Here is a 27,680-nt window from a genome sequence, read left to right as displayed (position 1 = left end):
TTATGGAAAGCATCAGAATGGCATGGGGGTATTTTCAATTTAACATTGCAGAACGTGAAAAATCCATGCTAAATATAGTATACAGCCACCCTTGTGACTGTATAATATTTATGTATTAAGAAGCTTTATATCCTGCCCTTCCACTATTAAAAACAGAGCTCAGGGCAGCTTACAAATTTAATAAAAACAATAACAGTGTAACTTTTCAAGAAAAGTTTGGGAACCCCTGGTGTAAGGCATCTGCCTATGTTTCTATGCTGCTCTCAGCCCTTATTTAGGTGCCTGGGATGCACACATGTGGACATACCTCTTTACAGGTATGGAATGTGATTCTTAATAATGTGTTATCTGCTCTAGGTCTCCAGACACAAGGCTGAATAGGTGTTTATGGACGTGACCATAAAATATTTTGTGAAGTTCAAGTTCTACATGACATCATTTAGTAAATGTGCTTAGGATCGCACCAGTGGCATTTTCAAATATGTACTTTCACACAGAGTTTGGTTTTCCATAACACAGTGTTTGTCCAGGCCTTCACACTTGGGAGGGGACTATAGTACACCCCTTCCATAAGCACATCAAGGTTGGATACACACCTTAACCAAGACACAGACAACAGGGCACTCAAAAAAAAAAAAGCGTGTTTTTATTTTCTGAGGAGGAAACTCTTCCTTGGGAAATTATTAGCATTAGCATTAGCATTTAAATCCCATCTTTTCTCCAAGGAGCTCAAGGTGGAGTACACAGTTCTGGCCCCACTCATTTAATCACCACAACAACCCTGTGAGATTGGTTAGGCAGAAGGGCAGCGACTGGCCTAGGATCACCCAACAAGCTTCATGGCTGAGTAGGGATTCAAACCCTAGTCTCCCAGGTCTTTTTCCAACACTCTAACCACTATGCCACGCTGGCTCTCAACTTTGAAAACACCCAGATTCCAAAGAAAGCAAGACCTGCAGACAACAGATGATCCATTTACAAGTCTGAGCTGGCGAAGTCCCCACCACCACTTCCAAACACTGCCTTCACCCAAGACACAAAGAGAGACTTTATTGCCACCACCAGCCTCCTGGGAAGAATGAGGAGTTTGAATCTGGTGGATGGGGGGAAGAGGAGAAGAAGGGAAAGCATGCCTCCAACTTGCTGGGCAGGCCAGAGGAGGAGGAAAGGAAGCTGCAGACACTTTAAAGCAAAGGTTGCTGCTACTCCTGCTGCTTTGCTCTGGAGGTGACTCCCCCATCCCTGGTTGCTTGGCTGGGGGCTGCAGTCTGCCAAGGCACGGAGCTCAGTGCGCACCTGCGCACACACACACACAGTGCCAGCAGGAGGGGCACACAGAATGGGCAGCTGGGCCAGAGAAAGATCGCTTCTGCTCCTGCTGGATGCCCCCTCCCCCCTGTTGCATGCTTGAGGGGGTGATTGTATGCAGGCACTGTAGTTCTCTCTCTGTGGCTGAGCGCCCACCCAGAGAATCCGAGCCACCTAATGGGCTAAGCAAGCGCCAGGTAGCAGAGCTATAATCCGGGTAAAACCTGGCTAACCAGACAATATGGCAATAGCACAGTGGGGAGGAGAACCAGGCTGGGAGTCCAGAGTCTGTGAGTTCAAATCCCCGCTCGTGTCTCCCGGGTGTAAAGGGCCAGCTAAAGATCACCCCCACAGTGAGTGGCTCAGGGGTTACGTGCCCTGCCACCTGTGCAGCCGTGGGTAAGCTACATAGTCCCAAGGAGCCCAGTTGCCCCCTAGCTGGCAGTTGTGGACAAGGAAGGGGCTGGCTTGTGCAAGCTGAGAAGGCCCTAGCTAGCTGGGGAGGACTAGCCTCAGAGGGAGGCAATGGTAAACCCCCTCTGAATACCACTTACCATGAAATCCCTATTCATAGGGTCACCATAAGTGGGGATCAACTTGAAGGCAGTCCATTTCCATTTCATCCTAATAACACTCAGCACCCTTTACAAACTACCCAGGATTCTTTGGGGGAAGCCATGACTGTTTAAAGTGGAATAAATGTCTGGTGTGGATGTAGTCAATGTTTGTGATTGGTTGTGGGCTTAGCGAGTGTAGGGTCATTTGGTTTATTATTTTGGATTTTGTTGGTGTGAGGGTAGAGTTACTGTGAATATCTAGGTAGGTATGACTTAGGCAGGGTTTTAACAATATAAAGAACATTCAGTAACACAATGAAAGAACAAAAGACCTGTATTGTAAACACACGTTTCTAAACAAAGTAATCTTGCTCTTTTCAGTATATCATTTGGCTATGCTAAAGACATGTATGGTGGCAACATACCTGAAGGAGAGTTTAATATCAGGTCACAGGGGCTGATCACATAGCTGTGAACTTTAAAAGGGCAAAGTGTGACAGGGAAGTTCAGGCTTGCCCAATACCTGAACCGTATAACATCAGAGCTAACAGAACAAAAGGGAATCCTTAATGACTTCACTATATTGGGTAGCGTGGAGAAATAAAAATAGAAAATACCGTGTTCCCTCCTCTACTAACAGAAGTGGATTGGTGAGGGGAGAGTAGAGAATGACACTGCCCTCTGTTATTGCTCTGTTCATGTACAGTGGGATGGTATTTTCACATTTTTTGTTCTCTTTTGGAGAGCTGTTGAAGTTCTTCCTTCCAAAGCCATGATTTCCCTGCATATCTAGTGGTCACCCTGGGTTGTAGAGAAGATCCATCCCTACTCTTTTCCTTTGCACATTTTTACATCCAGCATATCCACACATGGCACATTCACCTTACTGATATAGAGAGTGATTGTGGAACATCTAGTAATTAAGCCATAGAACCAATTAACCCAATGATAATCCAATGATAATTATAATACTTGCAAACATACAGCCTGTTCAGGACACATATCCTTAACAGCAGATACATAGTTTTCATTTCCAGAATGGAAAATCATGGATATTTGTGATGTCCCTAGCCACCATCCTTCCTTCAGAAGTTCCCAATGACGTATACCAACAATAACATATGACTTTTGACATTTCAAGGGGAAGAGATGTAGCACTCCGACGTAATTCAGATGCTTCAAGGGAATGAAATATTACAAAGGTCGTTCCCCTTCAGAGCAGAATGCCCACAACACAACATCAAATGGTTAGCGGAATATTAACCAAATATATTCTTTGCCAGAATGACACCAAGTAATATTGCCCATTCTCAGCATTCAGGACCTATCTTTTCCATTCTGTGCCACAGCATTTTCTTTGGTCAGTTGCATCCTTTTGAAACATGCAACATGTACTGTGAATACCCAGACAGAGTTCCTATATTTACAATTTTCCAGTCTTCAAAGCACTTTTCAATTTCATTGTCAGCCTAAAGTAATCCTGCATTATGTGGGAATTCTTCTATTTCAGTTTTTTTATTATGAGTCTGGCTGTACCTCTTTTCCAGGGCAATATTTTTATTCATATGCACTTCTAACATCTTTAGTTAAACCTTCACTTATTTATTTTTCCATAAAAGGAAAAGTCAGCATTAACACCACTACAAAAGGCCATTCTGTGAAGCTGTCATAAACCTGAATGGGCCCTGTACAAATGATAAAAAGAACCAAGGACTCCATTAGCATAATATTGAGCCAGCCCTATTGAGTTCTGTCAGTTCAGGATATAATTCACATTAGGCTAAACATTATTTTGAATGGATGACTGTGGGGAGGGGAAGGCAGACTAAATGAAGTAATATCAAAGCTCTGTAAAAGAGAATACAATGGCTTTCTCTAGAAAGCTAAATGATCAGCATCCAGGCATGACAATCCATAAAGCAGGCATTAAGTCAGATGAAAGAAAGGCAAATTTCCTTGTTCCGCTCCACCCAAATTGAAAGAGGCGTGTGTGTAAACTCCCTATTTTCTGTTTTCTTCTTCTTGTAATTAACACTGTGCCATTCTTCAGCAAATGTGGCATAGGGACTAGTGTTGAGCAGAGACCCAGGCCGAAATCCCTTTTTAGCTGTGGAAGCTCACTGTTCATAATTAACTTTCTTGCCACTACTTCTCTCACCACATGTTGAAGATAAGGCTTGAACCAAGGGATCCCACTTACCTTATAATACTGTTCAGATGTCGCACACATGATTACAACTGAATGAAGGGGGAGAGTAGAGGCATGCTTGCTGGTCCCATATCCTCTGTTACATCCCTGCTGCCTGCTCACACCAGCCCTCCATGTACTGGAGGGGGAACTTCTGAAGTGGAAGCAAGCAGGGTCCTAATTCACACAGGGAGCCTCCATAAATAGAGCAGACTCCCTGCTTCAGTTTCCCCTCCAACATGTGGAAAGTGGTGGGTCTTAGCCTACTAGTGGTGAAGTCTCTGAACGAGGTTGTATGATAGAACTGAATGTTCATTAACATTCCAACACATCAGTAAACAAGGGATGTTTGCTCTCTGTCTTCTGTGAGTTATCAGTTTGGCTACGATTAAAACCTTATTCAGGCCCTAGGAAATGAAAAAGTAATTTGATGGGGTAGGCTGAAGACTGGGAAGAGGAGTTAGTGAAGCTATAGGCCAGGAGCCCAACAATAAGAGGAAGAGGAAGAACAGGGCAGAACAAATAGCAAGTAAGGGGAAAGAATACTCTGAAGAATTCTAAGGTCAAGAGAGTTTATACACTATGTGGGAGATAGAGTATAGCTAAGTAGGCTGTCTAAGAGACAGGATGGCTAAAGTGGGACAAAGCAGGGACCAAAAAAGCAATGGGTGGTGGAGGTTTTAAGATGAAGGAAGAATTAAGGGGAAAATAGGCCTTGAGTAAAACTGCACATAATGCCTAGATACTAGGTAGGGCTATGTACCATTGGCAGGAAGGTAGTTTACAGACAAAGGGAATTTTTATTTTGGGGGGCTGCAGGCCAGGGAGCCATGCTGATATGAGGTTAGAGATCTCAAGATTCCTGGTCGCTATATAACAACTGCAGATCTTTTTTCTCCCTCTGTGGGACCTAGGAAAGTGTCTATGCTCCTATATGCGGATGATATGATTTTATTATCTATCACCCGCATAGGCCGAAGAAGGTCTCTGGAAAGACTCAATAGTTACTGTGTCTCTGAAAAGCTCCAAATCAACTACTCCAAAACAAAGATCATGGTTTTTGGAAATAGGCCCCACAATCTTAAATGGTCAATAAATGGCCATCCGATTGACCAATGCCGGGTATTCAAATATCTGGGTGTTTATTTCACCGATAACCTTTCCTGGAAGAAGCATATTGAATTTACCAAAATTACAGCTTTAAGAACTTGCGGAGCTATTCTTAATTTTTCCCGCTCAGCAGGGGGTAATTTAGTTACACCTGCACTGAAAATCTTCCAGAGCAAGGTATTAGCTCAGATATTGTATGGAGCTCCCGTCTGGGGCTGGGAGGATTCTCATATACACATTCTTGAGACAGTCCAAAACAATTTCTTGAAAAAACTCCTGTTACTGCCTATCAGTACACCAGCGGCCTTACTGTGTGCGGAGGTGGATCTCCCCTGTATTAGAGCACGGATCCATATTGCTCTGCTAAATTGTTGGAGAGCTACTCCACTCGCCCCAGCTAGGCTAATTTTAAAAACCTGTGTCGAAAGAGTCCTAAAGGATAAATTCTGGTCTTCCCAATTTGTGAAGATCTGCCATTCTTACCACATACCCCTGCATGTCCTCTCAACTTCCATCAACAAGTCCAGGCTTAGAGAGGCCATCTTTCAGCATAGTGCCTGGCTTGACAGGCTGGCAATAATTAACTCTAAATTCTCCAAATGGTTTGGAGTTTTTAAATGTGATCATTTTAGAGCAAGATATCTGGACCAATTCCTAACGATAAACCTCAGGCAGGCATTTACAGCCCTTAGGTTCCAGACAATGCCAAGTGCAGTCCTCGAAGGCCAATATAATCAGACCCCCTGGTCCCAGCGGCTATGCATTTGTGGGGGTTTGGTGGTGGAAGATCTGCCCCACTATTTGCTAAAGTGCCCACTTTATATCCACCCATGTGCCAAATTTTTGAATGGCTTTTTGCCCCATGTGGACCCTGAACAGACAGCTCCCACCATCGCTCTTCTCCTGTCCGATACTGACCCAACAGTCACGTACCATGTCACTCTTTTCGCTCTGGCAGCGCAGAAGCTCCGGATGAAATTTCAAGCAGACCAGCCGTAGGATAGCCAGCCTCCTGTCAGGATACTGGTAGTCAGCAGGTTTGTGGTAAATATGTCGAACTGAAATTCTATACTGGACTTAAGGATATACCCCCGGCATTTTAATGAAAATGCTTCTTTTAATGAGTTTTATGTATATAGATTGTATGATTTTATATTGATTGTATGATTTGCAGAGGCCTATGGCCAGGCAATAAAGTTTACAATTACAATATAACAACTGCAGTTTCTGCCAGTTGTGGTTTCTGTCTGCCTAACATTGTAAAATGACAACTTTGAAAGGGAAGGGGAATGGTGGCCATAAAGGGTTGGGGTCACATTTCACACCTTGACTTTGAACCATCCAGGCTTCTGGGGTACTTGAATGAAGGTCTTCCTTAGACCAGAACCTGAATTCGGGGGGGTTGTTTTTTGAAGGACATCCCAGTTTGAGTATTGCAGTCCATGCACACTGAGGGGGAAGTAAAGGAAAATTTGCAATCCAAACACCCACTCCCAAATTCATTGTTTGCAAAAGTGAGATAAGACAATAATCATGTGAACCAGTCCCACAGATTCTAGCTTACTAATCATTTTCAGTAACAATTGCTTCTTCTACTCCACAAACAAGGAGTAAACCCGAGAGGTGGTGTTGTATTTTTATTTCATTCTTCTTGAAAAAAGCAATCACAAATATGTCCATGGGGTTTCCAGGTCTTTTCCCATCCTGACAATGGTCCAGTCCCTCAGGTACGCAGCTTTAGAAATGGAATTACATCCAGTATGTTCAGATCATTTTACAGGCCAGGGCCATTCTCTGAACCCTTAGATCAGTCTTCCTCAAGCTGGTGCCCTCCAGATGATGTTGGACTACAATTCCCATCAGCCCCAGCTAAGATGGCCAATGGTCAAGGATGATGGGAGTGGTAGACCAAAACATCTGGAGAGCAGTAAATTGAGTAATTCTGCTTTAGATTCACCAATAGCAAAACTGTTCTAAATAGTTTGCCAGGCTTTATAATAGCACTGGTAATGCCTGGAACTGGTTTTAGCTTTATGAAATTTTGTAATATTACAGTTTCAAGATTTTGAAAGTCCCTTTAGCTGACATCAAGAGAATCAGTACTCACTTCTAATTTGGAGAACTGGGAAAAAAGATGAGATGGGATTATTATTATTATTATTTAGAGTTTCAGAACAGACTTTTAAATGGCCTTAATGTGTTGCCCTCAGGGAGAAAGGGTAGAGGTTACAGTGCATCACAATATATTTTCTTGGAAATGGCAGAAGATGGATGGAGAGAGATGAAAAAACTGATGAATTTGGGAGGGGGAACGGATTTAATGATTGATGAGGAGGCAGGAGAGGATTTTACAGGTTGCTGACTAAGGCTGAAAATCTTCAAATAAATCCTCTGTTGCTGTTGGTTTTTCTCAGCACTTTGCTGACTGCAACTCAGTAGTCCAAGTCTTGCAGTCTCTTGTGGAAGCCTGATTCTCTAACTAAAGTCTATCAGAAAGGATTATATTGAGCTGGATCCAGCCAAGTACTTGAGAAATTAATAGGTGTACAATTAAAAAACAATCACTATTTTTACATCTAAATGAAATTGCTTCTGAAAACTTGATTGAGGCCTATTTTATGCATCAGCAGACTGGAACAGAAATGAAGTGGCAGAACAAAATGTATGACTTAAGGATGGAGGTAGAGGACTACATTTTTAAAAGTTCCCTTTTGTAAAGCAAATGTAGAAAATTAGCACAGCAAGCAGCAGGTTGGGCTAGAAGCTAGGTTTCTTTTACTTTCAGAACATTGTTCTGCTTTTTTATGTGAAGGAAGTGTTCAAAAATTGCATCCTCCACCAGCAATCTCCTCACTCAGGATTCTTCCACCTCACTCTGCTGCATATGTGTAGATGAAGTTTAACAGGTTCACTAAATAATTTATTCAACTTTTTTGAAGATGGAAAGAAGCTAAGCAACCATGTATGCTACCCCACAACTGGAAGACTCATGTAATAAATTTACCAGGGCTGCAACATGGGCAGAGCCATCCTCACATCACACTGGGATGCAATTATGCCGCTATTAAAATGGCAGAACATCCACAAGGTCCTAAGGCCCCTCAACCAGGAGATCTTAAGGATCAGAGTGTGCTCTTAGTCAATTAATCAGATTAATGGGTTCAAACATACTGATTGAGCAAAAAGGTGCCCCCCCATTAATAGGTCAGCAGATTTTAAAACATATTAATTAAAATCAAGTGATTCTAAAAACTGGAGAGGGCAAGCACAGTCACAAAAGAAGCATGCCTTCCTGTGAGAGAAAGTACAGCAATGGCTCTTAGATGATGGCTTGCTGCGACACATGCATCCAAGGTTCATTTGATGGAAATCAAATTGATTTAAATCACTTCTCTGAAGGACTCAATTTTAATGATTTAAATCACAGTTTAAGGCTGTAATCTAATACATGTCTACTCACAAGTAAGCTCCATTATGTTTAATAGGACTTACTCCCAGGTACGTGTGTATCGGGTTGCAGCTTAAATCGTTAGTGAGGAAGATTCTATTTAATCATCATTTTTAGTAGAAGTATATTATTGTTTAATATAACCTTAATACATATTCAGAGATGTAGGTTTCATCAGAAGGTAAGTACACACCAAGCAATTACTCTGGATTTGGTCATTTTAGTACTAAAGTAGAATGAACTTGTCAAGTCATTCAGGAGATGAACCAGCTCCAACTGTTCAATTAAATCATTATATTTTTGTCATGATGTGCTAGAATCAGCACCACCACCAAACAGACTTTTAAATTGTACTAATAAGATTGTTTATTCTTCTAGCTAATTTTCTTCTTCAACAAACAATAACATTAACAAAACATGCACATGGAGTTTTGAATGGTTAACTGATTCAGTTTTCAGATAAATGTAAAATTCTTTTAAAATTTAGGCAACTTCAACCAAATCAACATGAGAAACTTAATGTATTGGGTGGTACAGTTAACTCTGTCCTCTTCTTCACCCTTGTCTTCCTTGTTCATTGTCTGGAAAAGAAATACAAGCTTTCCTGCTTTTTCAGTTCCTGGCTTATTTCTCAATTTAGAATGAACTAGATGAACAATTTAGAATAAAAAAAATCTCATGAAAATTCTTCAGTATATTCATGCAAATTTCTCCTAATAAACTTTTTTTGCAGTTTTGACTAATGTACACATTTTTGCAATCAATTTTTCCCAATATAATGCATATGTGTATGTTATTTTCACTAATACAAGCATTTTTATACACGCCTTCCACTTATGTATCCATTTTTGTAAGCATTGTTTAGGTGGAGAACTGCATCACAAAATTTAGTAAGTGCAGCTTTGAAGATTGGCTGCGTCTTATAAATCAAAAAGATTTTTCTTTTCTCTTCCAATCAGAAACCCCTCATCCGTTGTAATCTTTACAATGCCATTTTCCATGTCAGCTTTTTGCAATAGGAAAAAGATAGGCTATTTTTATTTTCCTCCCCCTTAGTTCCGTGAGTAAAAAAGAAGGAAAGTTTTGGCTCACCCAGGTTTTCTTAATTGCTGATCCTTTGACAAATCTCTTTAGCTGTATAGATAAGAAAGTGATAAGCATAGACAGGAGGATGCTTGCCTGTTAGTCCATTTTTTTAAAAAAGGAAAAAAAACGGGTCACTTATTCAGCTGAGCTGGCTATAAATCCTCGCTCTGTCCGAGCTGCTGGAAGACCTTCTTTCACAGATGATTCTGACGAATTCCAGTCTCCCACAACCACAACAAAGCTGTGTGGGAAATCTCACGTTTCTTCCTTGTCCGGAAGAAATTATCCCCAGTCAAAAAAGACCCTTCTGACTGGATTTATAGCTGAAAAAGTTTCATCCAAGACGGGAGCCCGTCTCAGAGCTGCACAGGCGAAGGGATTGTGTAATATATGTCTGGGACTATTTTTTCTGATCTACTTTTTCTTTCTTTTCTTTTTTTTTTGACGAATCTGCTCATTCTCGTTGCTACTAGTCATTAGGACGCTGTGAACTAAAGCTGTTTTTGCACTTCTGGGCATATAAGAGATAAGGGCTGTCTAGAGTGTGACGCCAGTTGGTTTGAAAGATTAACTCCTTTATAACTGGATAAAGAAATAAACTGCTCTTTGCTTGGGACATTGAAAATTGAAGGAGTTTAGTTCCTTTGGCTTTAAGAATGACAATTAAGAAGATCATGGATGTACAAGAAGGGACTTTATCTTTAGACATGTTTCAGAAAATAATGAATGGAATTAAGTCAATAAAACAAGAATTGAGAAATAATAGACAAGCGTGGAGAATTGAATTTGATGAAATGAGACAGGAGCTGAAAGAAATTCAGGATTCTATGAGAAAGGAGAATAAAGATAGATTTGGAAAACCAAAAAAGGATGAAAGAGAAATTAAAGGCAAGGTTCAAACTATGGAGATTGGATTAAATATGGACATGGAAAAAGATTTGGATTTCCTGGTTGTGATGGATCCTGGAGACAAATATTATGGTTTGGAAATCAGCGCTGTCCCTGAAGGAATTGAAGAGATTGGAGATAAAGATATTATCGGTTCAAAAAAATTCCTGGACTGGAAGGATTTGATGGAACTTGAAATGGAGAAAGTTAACAGAATTAATCCCTGTTTTGTGTTAATGGAAAAATCTTCAAGAGATGTGCTAGTGTATCATGTAAAAAAGAGGAACAGAGATGCGGCTTTGCAACAATACTTCAGTGATACGTTCGGAATTGATGGCAAGAAAATATCTGTGATAAAGGAAATTCCTATCAGACTTTTATTATATGACTATGACAGCAAGATTATTGGGTGCGTAAAGATGGAAGATGGAACCAATATGGATAATGGAAGAAGAGCGATTTGAAATTACTGGACTTAGTAGACTTGATGAGTTGGATTAATTGACATGTTTATCTAGAAAAAAAATTGATGGACATATATCTCAAAGATTGGAAACTTCTTTTTGACTTTTTGTGGAAGAATGAAATGATATGATGTTAATGAGATTTGAAACCAATTAAGATAACCGCTGGAGGAAGGTGATTTTATAATCTATTAAGAGACAGGCTTGTTATATATTATAGATTTATAGCTGAACTACGACAAATCGGAAGTCAATATTTTTGTTTTTATTTTTCTTTTTTTATTGTATTAGTTATTGATTTGTTTTTTTTTTTGTATTGTTTTGGTTTTGAAAATCTGAATATAAATTAATTGAAAAAAAAAAGATTGGCTGTGTCTTGGTTCTCCTGTTGTTTCAGAAAGTGTGACGTTGATAGATTCGGCTTGAAATGTGACCTGAATTGAACTTCTCCCCATCCCTAGTCAGTTGGCAGTCAAAAGATGGCTGGGTTTGGGTTTGTGTATTGGTTCAGGAAGTGCAAATTAAGCAGGGTCATATTAAAAGGCAAACTGACTAGATTTCTTCCCAACCCTGCCATGGAGACATTTAAAGAATAACCAGTATATATCACAAATCTGTAAGTAAAATGTTAGATTACAAAGTGCCTGTCTTCACAAAGGCAATGCTGGAATGATAATACCCCCTGTGCAGGAAAAAAAATCCCCGTACCTTTTTTCTCTGTGCTGTATTGCACTAAAAGGCTCAGAGTTGAAGCCAACTCCAGGGCTGAACACTTACGTTGCTCGATATCAGGAGGGGGAACTTTCTGGGGAGGAGGAATGGGAAAAGGTGTGCTTTTTTTCCTTTCCACCTTCCTGAAACCTCCCACATAGTGCAATAAGGAGAGCTCTTTTAACACCATGAATCCTCTCAACCCTAAACACCGCCTCCAGATGTGTTTCTCGGTTTTCATATTGTTTTAGAAAGTGCAAATTTGGTAGATTTGGCTTTAAATAAGAACTGAATCAAATTTTCCTCAGATCCTTATCACCAGCTTGCCCCCCTCCTCCTCCTGGTAAGCCACAGTGTCGATGGTGACAGAAGACAAGGAAAGCACCCCCTCCCCACCAGCCGCTGCTGGCCATGGTACAATGGTAGAGCTCATACTTTGCATTCAAAAGGGAATGTAATAATGTAATTACTGATTTCTTCATATTTCACAGATATACTAAAAAAGTAGCCTCTTTTTTGCAATATGAATCATGTTTTTATTAATGCTAAAATAATGTACGTGTGTGTGTGTGTGTGTGTGTGTGTTCCATTCCTCACAAAAATGAAATGAGCCAAGAGAAAGCACAGACTCAGTCCTCTGTGATCTCTATTAAATGTCCTGCTGGAGAATGGAATCAAGTAGACAACCACTCCAATAGTTTTACCCTTATAGGGAGAGACATGCAATAGTTATCTAGACACATTGGGTCAGTTTAGAATTTGATGTGGGTTCCTGCCCTTTCTCCTCCTCCCACACGTTCAGATTTGATTAGTTGCCTCATGTTCTGCACATTATTTGCTCCTGGTTTGCAATTCTGGTTTGGAAGGCAATGACAAACCATAGGGTGATGTTCGATTGTGGCATAACTGGACTTTCTCTTTCTCTTCTCCTCCTGCAGCCCCCTGCTTGTCCCCAGAAGCTGGTCTAGGGAGTTGGAGATACCCTGGAGCATATCTGGGGAGGTTGTGATGGCAGAGAGGAAAGGGAAGTCCACTCATGTAATATTGAATATCACCTAAAGTTTACCAGTTTAGATCTAACAGTTCAGATGTTAGGGCTCCTCTTCAGCTGTAGAATGAATGCACAGATGGTGGGCAGCAATAGACTCTGCCCCTCCCATCCGCACATTGAAATGCACATCTGCAGTGTGCATCTAGGCATCCATAGGTAGGTGTAGGGCTGCACCCAACCGAAATCCTTGGAAAAGCATTTCAGTGTCCAGACAGTGGGGGAAGAGCAGAGCCACATGTTCACGTATTCTGCTTTGGGTGACAGATGTAAGTAAGTAAGTAAGTAAAGAAAAAAACAGTACAATTCTGCATATGGTAGCCAGGCCGCTAGTACAGTTGCCGCTGCTGCCACTTGAAATGGGAGCAACAACAACATTAACAGCCATAAGGAAAAAGAAAAGAGTTTTACTACTGCCATTGCTGATGGTGAGCTCCACCTAGAGGTGGTGTAAAATATTTGCAGAATCAGATTTGGTATCAAATTCTGGGATAATCCGCAAGTTTATCTCATTGTCTAATAGGCTCCCACTCTGCGTGTGTTCACCACTGTTGGCAACACTGTAATTTTAAAAAAAAAATCCTCACCAAGAATTACATAATGATTTACATAATTATTTTTGTAATCAGCTGCTGCTGTATACGTTATAAATTATAGAGCAGCATAAGGAATGATGGGGAAAACATGTGATTTTTCAGAAAAAAAGAACAAAAAAATGGAGAACTGGGAATTGCAATAACTAGCGGAACACAATTTATGGCGAATTGTAACTGGCAGCCCGTCTGATGAATTGAAAAGTGAAACATCATCAGAGATCAAACCCCATCCCTAGCTCCACCCCTGAGAAAATGCTGAGGAATTTCTCATCCCACAGGAGAAATTAGGTGAAATATTTCCTCCCCCCTCCCATCCAATTACTCTGCCCACAAATAAGGTAGATACTTTCAAGAGGCTATTTGCACACAGCTCTAGCCTCTTGCAAGTGATCTAGATGTCATGACACAAAGGGAGAGATCTCACCATGGAGTTACTATTTTCTGCAATATCCACATGACAGAGCATATTGTATAGCCTAGCTGTGCATTCTTACATGCAAATTATAACATGATGCTGCAACCATCAAGTGATCCATATGTAAATTAGCTCAGATTGTTTATTTTGAAGCTTGATGTCTGCTCAGTTCACCAATCAGGACTTCTGGTCTCTCTGTCCCTTTAAATTGCCAGTCCTTCCATTTTCACAGGTGAGGTAGAGTGTGTGTGTTTATGTGTGTTAAAATAAAACACTAGCCTACACATGCAGCAGGAACAAGGTGACAAGAGTTCTGAGATACTGGAATGAACTGTACCACTTCAGAGAGGTCACATTTGTGAGAGGTCACATTTTTTATCCTCCCTGCACATTGAAAGCTAGCACAGCAAGCTGCAGGTTGGACTATTAACTGTCTTCCTGATGTGCTAGTTTTCTACTCCCTGCTTGCAGCGAGCATTTCATAAATGGCAGCCTTGCCTGTTCTGAAGTGGTACAATTCACTCTACCGCTCCACTCTGCTGCATACATAAACTAGTTTAAGAGATAAGAACCTTACTCCCAAGCTCACACTATCATCAGATCACTATTAGACAGTGGCTGTCTAACAGCCCAGTGTTATCTTGAAGATCTGTGGCCAGCTCCCACTGCCATCAACTAGAAATGAAGGAAATAGCAACATGCAAGTTCAATTCCCCCCAAAATGAAACAAGCCAAGAGAAAGCATAGACCCACTTCTGCGACATCACAGTAAAATTCATTGCCAGAGAATAACATCAAGATAATAGCCACTCCAACATTTTTATCCTTATCAGGAGAGACACATTATAGCTGGCTGGACTGTTTCCACATTAATCACCTGACCATGTTGCCCTGTAAATTAATGTCTTATCATTTCAGCTAGAGAGAAAGTTAGATAAATGATTCTTTTCTTGTTGAAAGATTATATAACTTGCTTACCGTTTGAGGGCTGAGACCGGGAGGGAGAGAAACCCAAGGCAAGAACCCAAAGTGCTGCATTAAGATGGGAAATAATTTGAGTTCTATCCTTGACTGCCATGTCAGTATATGGAAACCTATGTGAATATCATCATCATCATCATTTCAATTTATCACTCGCTTACTACATAAAGAGTCTCTAAGTGGCTTACAAAATTGTACAAACATAGAGCATAACGCAAGATGGAAGTGCAGTAAAACAGCAGCAAAAAAACTTTGCCAGCAAAACTTCTCATCCAGGATATTTTATTATACTATGCAATTATGATAATAAAGGATATTTTATTATTGCAAAGATGGTGCCCCAAATGTAGCTGGCTGGGGAGAATGGGAGCTTGGAAAGAGAAAGAGAAATCTCACACACAAGTACCAAGCTGTGTAAATGCCTGAATGTTGTTAGTTTGTCATTGTATTCTGTCTGCACTATGGCAGGACCAGGGTCTGTGCTATGCTAGTTGGTCACACCCCACACAGTTCCTTTTTAAAATCACAGTTCCTTCTCTCTGATTTGGTTTCCTCAACCAATCAGAATGAGGGCAATTCTTTTTGCTCCCATTGCGGTGCAGAGGAAGGGGAAAATGGCACTGAGCAGCTGGGAGCACAGTTGCTGTCATCGCAAACAGGTAGCAAAGAAGTGAAGCAAAATGGAACTTTTATAAAAAAAAAAAAAAGACACACACACAAAAATCCATATCATTTGAGTTTACTGTTCTAAATATTTTATTTAGAATTATTGCTTCCCCCCCTAAGAAAAATTATGACAATCGAGTGAGATCTGAATTGGATATAAATGTCTAGGTTTTGATAAGAATTTTTCCCCAAGATGCAATTGACCCAATGTTTGGATTCCCATTTAGTTAACACTAATAGAGTAGGCACCTTCTTTGTCACTCCACATCTTATATCTGCATCAGCAACCAATAATTCATTGTCAATTATCTTCTTAGGGAGTAGATACCAACTCCCAGCTGTAGATTAACAACTCCCTATAAATGTCCAAAATAGGCAGTGAGAAGGCGTTAGAAATCATAGTTTAGGGAAGGGGAAAAAATGAAAATAAACCTCTCTGTCAAATGCACACGTGCACAGAGAGAGAAAGATTCCCAAGCTCCTCTGATACTTGCAGTACTCTGCTCACCTTCTCCTTCAGCTACCGCTCAAGGCAGAAGTTCCCCAGGATAACACTTCTGTGCTCCCATTTGCACTGTTGCCAAGGAGGGGTGAATCTCAGGTGAGGCTGAAGGGCCAATCCAAATAGCTACATGGGCCAATTCCCCACCACAGGCCTAGAGGCAAAGATCTAATACTTTTTGGAGTTAACATTTTTTATTGCTTCTTGAGGGTTTTATTTTAAATCATTTGTAATGAACGCCTCTTGAAGCTTGCCGTTTTGAGGATTTTTTTCCCATTAAAAAGCTTGCTTATGACTTCTCTGTTTTCTATATATCAGCTTTAATTGGGAACTCAGGAGTAATGTCAAGCTTATTTTGGCAAAGTAAAGGGAATCATTCAACTATTCAACACGATCCCCAGGAGTTGGAGCTGCAATTAAAAAGGGCTGTTATAAAGCAGAAAATTGTGAGCTACTATCCTTTACACGGCTTCCTGGGAATTTTGACAATGGGATTTCCTTGGGGGTAGGCTGATTGAGATCAATGGAAATAGCGCACAGTAGCCATTTCTTTATTCCTTACACCTATCAGCCATAACAAGAATATAACAGTTAAAAACAATGAATAAAACAAAACAGCTGAAAGTACATCGTGTGGAGCTCACCCCATTTGTCTGCATGATGAGAAATTCCAGGGGCACAGGGTTTTGCTTCCTTTGGAAGGATATTGCTGTGTCTGTTTGCAAATATACAGGTTGAGCATAGGTGGAGGCCCACTTTTAAAACTACAACAGATAGCCTGCTTCCACATCAGATCTTTAGTGAGTGAGAGAGAGAACTAATACCCCAGAACTTAACTTACAAGAGCTCAAGAACTCAGCTCTCTGTCTCTAGCTTTGTCCAGGCATTATGCCTGAACAGGAAATATCAACCCAAGTAGTGGGCATGGGGCTGCCCACACCAGCCCGCCTCCAACACCCCCACCCCTGCCTGCTCAGTCCCTGACCTTCCCGTGTATATCAGGGCACATCTGAAGAAGGCTTCTGCCTGCATACATTTAAATGCAAGTAGAAGGCTTCCTCCTCACATTCAAGTGAACACAAGTAGATAAAGCCCTTCAGACCTTTCCTGCTCAATATGGGAACGGCAAGGACAGAAGTGTGGGGTCAGTGTGTGCAAGGATGTGGGAATGGGGATGCCTGCAGCCATGTGCCTCCTACACAAGTTGATATTTCCTGCTCAGGCATACAGCCTGCACAGGGCTGCCATGACTCCCTGTCCTTTGTTTCCTTCATAGATACCTAGATTACATCCTCCTTAGCTTAAATGTTCCCTGTTCGGAACATTTCTAAAATGGTACCATTTGTACCAGGAAAAAATTGTCTAACCCAGGAGTAGGGCACCCTTTTCAACCTGAGGGCCACATTCCCTTGCAGGCAGTTCCCCAGGAACTGCATGTCAGTGGTGGGTGGGGCCAGGGGCAAAAGTGGACAGGGAAAAGGAGGTTATTTTTGCCTTTGTACAGTAGGCCACATTCCAGCTACACAAAAGCCAGAGGTTTTTACATACTCCATCTTCTATGTAGGCAGGAAAGAGATATTATCACAGTTAAGGATGCATTCAGGCAAAAGCACTCAAGGGCGCAGAACAGGGCCGAGGGAAAATTTCAAGGGCTGAATAGAAAGGCATGGAGGGCTGCATTCTCTATGCAGGCCTGAGCTTTTCCACCCCTAGTCTAATCTAACCCATCTTTAATCTACTACCACCCACCAAGTAACCAAGATGATCATCTAAGGGCTTTGGGAAGGACCAAAAGTGGAGCACTGCAATGCCCTCACACACTCACTGCAGCCTAATAAATGGCAGCAAGTGGGCATGAAAGAGCGTGATGGCAGCAGCGGCAGCCAAAATTAAGCAAACAAATACCACAGAGCAGAAGATGAGAAGAGTAGCTGGCAAAGACACAGCGACAAAGGAGAGCTAAGGAGCAAACTGGAGGGGAACCTCTGCCCAAGCAAAGCAGCAGGGCAGAATTCTAACTGAGAGGGGGAGAGAAAGAAAACTGTTGCAATTATGGAGGCAAAACAAGGAGGCAGAGCAAGACAGCAGGGAGAAGAACAGATGAGAAACAGCCTAATGGAAAGATGAAGTCTGAGGTTACAAACTCAGTGGTGAGCCAGACATAGCAGAGAGAATTCCTAAGGGCTGCATGTCACAATGAAAATCCTGGGCTGAGAACCCAGCAGGCAGAACCTAGAGTAAAGTACCATCCTAATGCTCTAAAGCCTCTCTGGCAGCTGTTATTGGGGGGGGGGAATTCTGAAAGGCCCACAAGCTAGAAGGAAAAATATAAGACCAAAAAGCAGCATTCCAAACAAGGCAACTTTATTCTGATTTGACCATACAATACACAGATCTCAGGCATGTAATCAATTTCTCGCATGGTGCTTGATGGCCATCAGCCAGTTCCTTAACATCAGGAACTGATAATAGGAGACATCTGGAGGAAGATCAGTGAGAGCAGACTGCCAGCAACTCACTTTATATCTCTCACTTTATAGCTCCATTTTATAGATCCGCAGTCCACACTGGCAACAGAGAATTAGTGCTAGAACTATGAGGGGGAATTGTGTGTGTGGGGGTGATTGTACACTGCTGGAGCAGTGGAAGTAGGGAAGACGTTTAGGCCAGGGTGTGGAGGAAAATGGAGCAGAAAGTAAGGCTGGGGGCATGGTAGAGATGGGTTCCATTTATGCAATAATCAGATTTGCCATTAGATTACCTATTGTTTATATTCTCTTTCTTTGTGGAGAGACTTTTGAAGTAGCAACTCTACGCACCTGGTTTCCGATTCATTCTTCTCCTTTTGTTCCAATTTGGTTTTTTTAATTCACTTTGAAATTATCGATAGTGTGAGTGATGCTTTTATTGATCTACTTTCTATGTGAGTTCTTCAAATGTGTATTACTTTTCACTGATGTCAATGAAATGTTGATTGTAACTGATAGAAAACAGCAGGGGGGAATGAGGAGTTGATTGTAAGCAGCAGGGGGGAAGACACTGACTTGATTATCCGCCTTAATCTGTGTGCTCTGCAGTGCACTGAAAAGTAATATAAACAGGCAATCATTACAGAATTCAGAATAAAGATCGATACCAGTGGAGGCTCATGAATAAATATTATAATATCGATAATATTCTGCAAAGCAAAAAAATAAATTGGAGATCAGAAAAATAAAAAGATATTGGAGGAAAAAGAAACCCAATTGTTAATGATCACCAAGGGGGCACACTTAAAAAGGAAACATAAAAAAGGAGACGATTCCATCCCTAGTGCATAGCCATGTGATTGTTTTTAGGAGGTAGAATAGAAGGATGGTAGAGATGGAAAAAGATATAATATGAAGTGGTAGGTTCTGGAAGGTCATACAAACAAGGGAGAAATGGGTTCTCTGAAAAAAGTGCCAATTTTATCTGAGTCCAATTGACACTTTTTTGAGAATCTGATTTTCTCTTGTCTTTATTGTGATCACAGATCCTGCTCTGTTGTTTTCTTTCTGGAAGCTCATCACACATAGTCTCACTGTAAATGGATGAAGTAGTAATATCTTAGCTGTATTTTTGACCCAAGCAGGTAGGGGGTCATAGAATAGTAGAGTTGGAAGGGGCCTATAAGGCCATCAAGTCCAATCCCCTGCTCAATGCAGGAATCCAAATCAAAGCATTCCCGACAGATGGCTGTCCAGCTGCCTCTTGAATGACTCCAGTGTCGGAGAGTCCACTACCTCTCTAAGTAATTGATTCCATTGTCGTATGGCTCTAACAGTTAGGAATGTTTTCCTGATGTCCAGTCGAAATCTGGCTTCCTGCAACTTGAGCCCATTATTCTGTGTCCTGCACTCTGGTACAATGGAGAAGAGATCCCGGCCCTCCTCTATGTGACAACCTTTCATGTACTTGAAGAGTGCTATCATATCTCCACTCAGTCTTCTCTTCTCCAGGCTAAACATGCCCAGTTCTTTCAGTCTCTCCCCATATGGCTTTGTTTCCAGTCCCCTGATCATCCTTGTTGCCCTCCTCTGAATCTGTTCCAGTTTGTCTGCATCCTTCTTGAAGTGTGAAGACCAGAACTGGATGCAGTATTCAAGATGAGGCCTACCCAGTGCTGAATAGAGGGGAACTAATACTTCACACGATTTGGAAACTATACTTCTGTTAATGCAGCCTAATATAGCATATGCCTTTTTTGCAGCCACATCACACTGTTGGCTCATATTCAGCTTGTGATCAACAACAATTCCAAGATCCTTCTCACATGTCATATTGCTGAGCCAAGTATCCCCCATCTTATAACTGTGCATTTGGTTTCTTTTTCCTAAGTGTAGAACTTTGCATTTATCCCTGTTGAATTTCATTCTGTTGTTTTCAGTCCAGTGCTCCAGCCTCTCAAGGTCCGTTTGAATTTTGTTTCTGTCTTCCACGGTATTAGCTATGGCCCCCAATTTTGTATCAACTGCAAATTTGATAAGCATGCTTTGTACCTCCTCATCCAAGTCGTTAATAAAAAATGTTGAAGAGCACTGACCCCAGGACCGAGCCCTGTGGTACACCACTCATTACTTCCACCCAGTTTGAGAAGGGACCTTTGATTCTGGAGCCAACTGTGGATCCACCTGATAGTTGTTCCATCCAGCCCACATTTAGCTAGCTTGCTAATCAGAATATCATGGGGCACTTTGTCAAAAGCTTTGCTGAAGTCGAGATATATTATGTCCACAGCATTCCCATAGTCTACAAGGGAGGTTACCCGGTCAAAAAATGAGATACGTTTAGTTTGGCAGGATTTGTTCTTCATAAATCCATGTTGGCTCCTAGTAATCACTGCATTGTTTTCAAGGTGCTTACAGTTTGACTGCTTTATAATCTGCTCCAGAGTTTTTCCAGGGATTGGTGTTAGGCTGACTGGTCTGTAGTTCCCCGGTTCCTCCTTTTTGCCCTTTTTGAAGATAGGGCCAACATTAGCTCTTCTCCAGTCATCCGGCACTTCAGCAGTCCTCCATGATTTTGCAAAGATAATAGACAGTGGTTCTGAGAGTTCTTCAGCCAGTTCCTTCAATACTCTAGGATGCAGTTTATCGGGCCCTGCTGATTTGATCTCATTCAAAGTGAGTAGGTATTCCTTGACCATTTGTCTATCAATCTCAAGCTCCAATCCTGCCCCTTCTACTTCATGTTTCCCAGGAGGGTCACAGACCCTTTTTTGGGAGAAGACTGAGCCAAAGTAGGAATTGAGCTGCCTTTTGTTTGTCATCTGTTATCACTTTGCCATCTTCATTGAGTAGCTGTGCCACCATCTCTTTTCTCTGTCTTTTACTATGGACATACCATTCTTCCTTGCTGCATGCCACTTTTTTTAAGGGCCTCGGGGAGAAATCTAGGAGCTGGGATTTTATCCTAATGGTTGAGTGAGCAATATGCAACAACTCCCCTCCACTGGCTGTAAGAAGCCATTGCAATAAGAGAGAAGGGGCTACCTAAAATCCCAAATGCTGCCCTTTTGGCCCCTAAACCTCTGAATGCTTCCTAAGTTTTGTAGATCAATGTCAGGGAGGCATATGGCCCCAGTTAAGAACCACTAATCTAACCATTTCGTTCTCATAGCAACACATCACATGTAGTTTACCTAACAAAATGATGTGCCTGGCCAGCATATTTGTAGTTTGCCTCCAGTATATGACTTGTCTAACAATTTAGTTCCCATAGCAACCCCCCCTGTAGTTAGATAAACTGTATTTGACCAACTTTAAGCAGTCTTTCTGGCCCGTTTAACCTTTCCCTATCCAACAACTTCCATCAATACTCAACACTCCTTTATAAGGGTAGTTAGTATCATTCAACATCCAACATTCAGATTGCTCAGTATGAGTCAAATGATCTGCTTGTTGCTTTGTAGCAAAATTGATTCCAGTTTGCTTCGTCCTCCTGTTCTCACTAGCCAACCAAAACCTAGTTACTGACAGGTAGTGTGGTGTAGTTTCTGAAAGTGTGAGCTGTGAATTCACCCATTCAAATCTCGCCACAGATTCCATCTCATTAGGGCTTGCTTCATGCATCTCTGAGGCTCACCTTGTCAGATTTCCAAGGCTGCTCCTGTCCACTAGTGTTCAGAACAGTCAGATAATTTAGAAGAGGCTTCGGGGACTGACTGTTGGCATGTCCCCTCTCTCAAACATGGGAAAGGGTAGGAGGCAGGACCACGGCTGCCCCCCATCAAACCCATTCTCCACCAGAACTTGGTAGCAAGAGGTCTTTGCTTGCTGAAGCAGCTGCAGCATTTGCCCAGGCAGTGGAGACTGCCCTGAGCAAAGAAGTAATTCCTGCTTTTAAGAGAGTGCTAACCCTGCCATTGAGGATAAGTTGGTATGGAGTGGAATTGGTGGCTCCAGTGCCCTTCATTATTTAGAACGCTTCACAATGTATTGGAGGATGAGCCTAGAAGAGAAGATGAAGGAGAAGGAGCTATCACTGCTACCTAGAGATCTGCCAGAATTCCACCCAATTCAGATTTGGTTCTGAACTTTCCTTTAATTCGCTTATTATCTATCCTTGCTGATCAGATTTTCCAGAGCTATTTTTGAAAATGGAATTTTTTAAAAAAATTAAAATATCTGCCTCTAAAATATCGATATTAAGAACAATTTTATTAATATTTCCTTTTATTTATTGACATTTCCTTTCAATATATTGATATATATTGATTTTCTTTTAAATGGTATTTCCTTTCAAAATATCAATATTAATATCAGCATTTTTTGTGAGAGGGAAAAACAGATTGGTAAAAGCAGCAGCTAGAGGACAAAGAATGACCCTCCGTGGCGCAGAGTGGTAAGTGGCGGTAACGCAGCTGAAAGCTCTGCTCACGGCGGGAGTTCGATTCCAACAGAAGGAGGAAGTCGAATCTCCGGTAAAAGGGGTCGAGGTCCACTCAGCCTTCCATCCGTCCGTGGTCAGTAAAATGAGTACCCGGCATACGTTTGGGGGTAAAGAAAGGCCGGGGAAGGAACTGGCAAACCCACCCCATATATACGGTCTGCCTTGTAAACGTCGCAAGACGTCACCCTAAGAGTCGGAAACAACTTGCACTATAGGTGCGGGGACACCTTTACCTTTTAGAGGACAAAGAACAAATTCGAATCAACGGAACGCTTTCAAACCAGTACCGGCCAACAGATCCCATCCCTACAGCTGCTCCTTATTAATCTGTCCCCAGATCTCTGTCCCCAGATCTCCCTGGGAGATTTTTCCCCTCCTGAAGCTTCTAACTAGCAGTTAAGGGCCTTCTATCCATGTATTTGAGAGAACATGTGACCAAGGGCTAACATTCTTTTTCTTTGTTTTGGGATGTGTCTGATTTTCGGTGTGGTATGTCAGGTAAACTCTGAAACAGGGAACGGGGTGGCATGAACTAATATGCACCCACTGAGGGGGGAGGAAAGACAGAGAGGCTCCCAGGCCCCATTCTTTCCTCTTTTTAAGAAAGTTGTCAGTTCCTCTGGTAGATTTGGTGGAGTAGTAATGGAGCTGTCATTGCCATCTTTCGTTTCCAGAGTGACTCAGAGCAGAGGACAGCGGTGGCAGCAGAGTTGGAATCCCATTGCTGCACCTGTGCCATCAAATTGCCCAGCAAAGCTAATAGTTTGTGACTGAAGAGAAGGAAGGTGAGAAAGGTAAGAAGCTCACCCACCACCATTTAAGCTTCTTCCCCCCTCCAAAAAAAAAAAATGTTCGGATTTGCATTGTAGCTGCCGAAATGGCACCAAAACAAAAGTCTACAAATGAAGTGTTAAACTGGGGCCAACTGTTTCATTTGACCCTATGAGCCTAGGCAGCCTTTCGGTAAAACAAGATTCTTTAGAAATATCTCCAAGCACCATTATTACTTGGTTCAGAGTATGAACCTGGCAGCTGACACTTGGTGCTACCACAGCAGTGAGCCAGGCTCCGGAAGCATTGGGCAATGTAATTTTTCCAGTGCCCCAATATACCTTGATTTGTCACCAGTGAGTAAGTTGGCTAACTTCCATAAGGCCTGGATGTTGTCTTCAACACAAGACAGAAAATGCTGTTTCATATAACCAGAGCCATGCATTGATTTGTAACTGCTCTTGAGTGAAACAAAACAGAGTGTGTAAGAAGGGAGGTGACAACAGCATTGCTCTAAAATGAGAAATCTGACTTATTCACTACAGTCCAGTGGTCCATATGTCTTGTATATATCCAAAGATGAGTGTTTGCTCTGATGCTTAGCCATTATATAGAACTTTTCACTATGTAGGCAGTTATCTATATACTACGAATGTGTTTAAGAGCTTTCAGCTGCTTAAAGGAGGAATCTTCAGAGGGGAGGGAGAGGGAAAATGCATACTTTTATCAGTCATGTTGATAAGGGAATCCCTTCCTCCCCACATTTTAAATTCACTAACCAGACCATTGCTAGAAGGAAAGGAAAGATAAACAACTTTCCAAATGCCATATTGGCTACGGTTATTTAAAGGATCCTACTTTAAATAACTCCCCAGTGTTGCTAGGAATTTGCCTAAACTTTAGGGATAACAGAGGTAGCTGAATTCAGTCTTCGTGCTTCTCTTCCCTCCCCACCTAACAGTGGGTGCTCGCCTTTTTGAAAGAGTTCTGCATGCACTTTGCAGGTGTTCCTTTTGTTTAGAACTACTGTGTCTTTGTAATATCTGCTTATTTACAAATATGAGGACAGAGTGTAGTGGAAGCAAATTTATACCTATACCAGGCAGCACAACCACCAGTCCTGCTTCAGATTCTCAGAGGACAACTATACTCCAGAGATAGTTCAGTTTAAGCTGATTCTAGGTTTATGAACAAAATCTCCTTCTCTTCCTCTCTCTGTCTGAAGTCAAGCTGCACCTGCCGTCTTTACTACCATATATGTATCAGCCAGAGCTTGGAAAAGTTACTTTTTTTGAACTACAACTCCCATCAGCCCAATCCAGTGGCCATGCTTGCTGAGGCTGATGGGAGTTGTAGTTCAAAAGAGTAACTTTTCCAAGCTCTGGTTATCAGCTGGAAAAACACTGATCTCAGACTCTACCTTGCCAATAGTTTGGCCATTAAGGAAAATATCTCTAGTCACTAGCTCCTGAGGAAATATCAATCAATTATCCCTGAAAATTCACAATCAGTTTAACTGAGAATGGTCACACACAGAAGTGAACACTAGCAATTGCCCTTAGGTGACTGTCACTGCAGGATTTCTTACATTTATAAATATTTTATTCACAAGAAAATGTTTTACAAAATCCATACCATTCTAATTATAGAAACATTACAGTTCATATTACAGGAGGAAATAAAAAGTGTCAATTTTTCTCCTGTCAGAACTACAGTTTCAACTCCCTTTTGGGTAAGAATCTCACTTATCAGCTTATTCATCTTGGCAATGTCAAGGCCTGTTCATCAGCTGTTCCTTTACTGATGATACAGTTGTCAATTTCCAATGCCGATCATAACTGATCTCGGCCTCTATAAACAAATTTAAAGGAATCAATCTGCTAGAGAGATGGCAATTATCCTCAGCGTGATCTAACAAGGCACACAAATGGATCTGTTCCGTTGATACACCTTGTGATTTAACAGTATCCAAAGTCTGGGATCAATAAGTCTGAGCATACGTTCAGCTCCACTAAAGACAGAAAAGATCAGCATGGTCTGCAAAGCATTTCCAACACTGAAATCTGGTCACATGGAATTGAATTGATTGTTGGCATTTTATTTTATTGTTACAGTTTGATCATTTTTATCCTGTAAACAGCCTTACAATTTATACATTGAATGGAGGTATTATGTATTTAATATATATTAAAGATGCAATTGGAGGTCACTGATTCATAGAGTCACCATAAGTCATAATTGACTTGAAAGCATATAACAACAACAAATATATTAAAGAAAAAAAGAAATGCAATAATCTAGCTAATATAAGATGCCAATGAAGGGTCATCTTATAGTGTGTTCTGGTAAACAATGACTAACTAAGCAAGGGCTTCAAATAACTGGGTGCTTACCCAGAAAGGTTCATTTCATGTTTAAAGCTTACTGTGTGATGGACATGTGTGGTTTGAATGGCTTTTCCTCCATACTTTTTCAGCACTAGCCTAGTCTCAGACAAACATTGCATCTCTTTGCCACTTGATATCACATAATGTCCCACAACAACTTATCCTCCATTATGCTCCATCCCTTCTATATTTGCACTGCTACCATGATTTCCCTTATTCTCAGAATCTTTCCCATCTTCTTATAGCCATGATGGCTATGTTCTCTGTCCCCTGCAAGAGGCAATGTGCCTCTGAATACCAGTGACTAGGAATTACAGGCATGGAGAGAGTAGGAATAAATGGACAGGTCTCCCAATAGAGGGATATAGAAAGTGGAGTCTCCCAAGGATTGGTATTGGGACCTGTGCTTTTTAACTTGTTCATAAACAATTTAGAGTTAGGGGTGAGCAGTGAGGCGGCCATATTTGCTGATGATACTACATTGTTCAGGGTCGTTAAAACAACAAGAGATTGTGAAGGGTACCAAAAGGACCTCTCCGTACTGAGCGATTGGGTGGTAAAGTGGCAAATGCAATTTAATGTGAGCAAGTATAAAGTGATGCATGTTGGGGCACAAAAAATAATTTTTAATTTTAATTTAATTTCACATATTACACTCATGGGTTCTGAAATGGCAGTGGCTGCCCAAGAACAAGACCTTGGAATATCTCAATGAAAATGTCAGCCCAGTGTGTGACAGCTGTGAAAAAAGTGAATTCCATGCCAGGGGTCATTAGGAAAGGAACTGAAAATAAAACTGCCTATATCATAATGCCATTATACAAATCTATGGTGTGTGCGACCACATTTGAAATACTGTGTACTGTTCTGGTCATCTCACCTCAAAAGAGATATTGTAGAGTTGGAAAAAGTTCAAAAAAGGGCAACCAAGATGATCAAGGGGATGGAGCAACTCCCCTATGAGGAAAGGTTGCAGCAGTTGAGGCTTTTTAGTTTAGAGAAAAGGCAAATAAGGGGTGACATGATAGAAATTCATAAAATTATGTATGACATGGAGAAACTGGGTAGAGAGAAGTTTTTCTCTTTCTCTCATAACACAAGTATTCGTGGACATCCAATGAAACTAAATAGTAGAAGATTCAGGACAGACAAAACAAAGGATTTCTTCATGCAGAGCAGAGATAAGCTATGGGATTCACTCCCAGAGGAGGCAGTGATGGACGATACGGCTATAAATGGCTACTAGGCATGATGGCTATGTTCTCCCTCTATGGTCAGAGGCAGTATGCTTCTGAATACCAGTTGCTGGAAACTGCAGGAGGGGAGAGCACTATTGTGCTCAGGTCCTGCATGTGGGCTTCCCATGGGCATCTGGTTGGCCACTGTGAGAACAGGATGCTGGACTAGATGGGCCATTGGCATGATTCAGCAGGTTCTTGTGTTCTTAAGAGAACTGCTGTTGCCCTCAGGTTCTGCTTAAGGGTTCCTACTGATTGGCCAGTGTAAGAACAGAGTGCTGATCTAGATGGGCCCTTGGCCCGATCTACAAAGCCTTATGTTCTGATTTCCCTCTTTTCTTCTTACCTATTGCCAACACTTAATTTCACCTAGCTTCTCTTCCCTCTCTTGTCCAAGCATTCCT

Source organism: Rhineura floridana, chromosome 8, assembly GCF_030035675.1.
Source record: "Rhineura floridana isolate rRhiFlo1 chromosome 8, rRhiFlo1.hap2, whole genome shotgun sequence".
Lineage (NCBI taxonomy): Eukaryota > Metazoa > Chordata > Lepidosauria > Squamata > Rhineuridae > Rhineura > Rhineura floridana.
Note: the sequence above shows the minus strand (reverse complement) of the source record.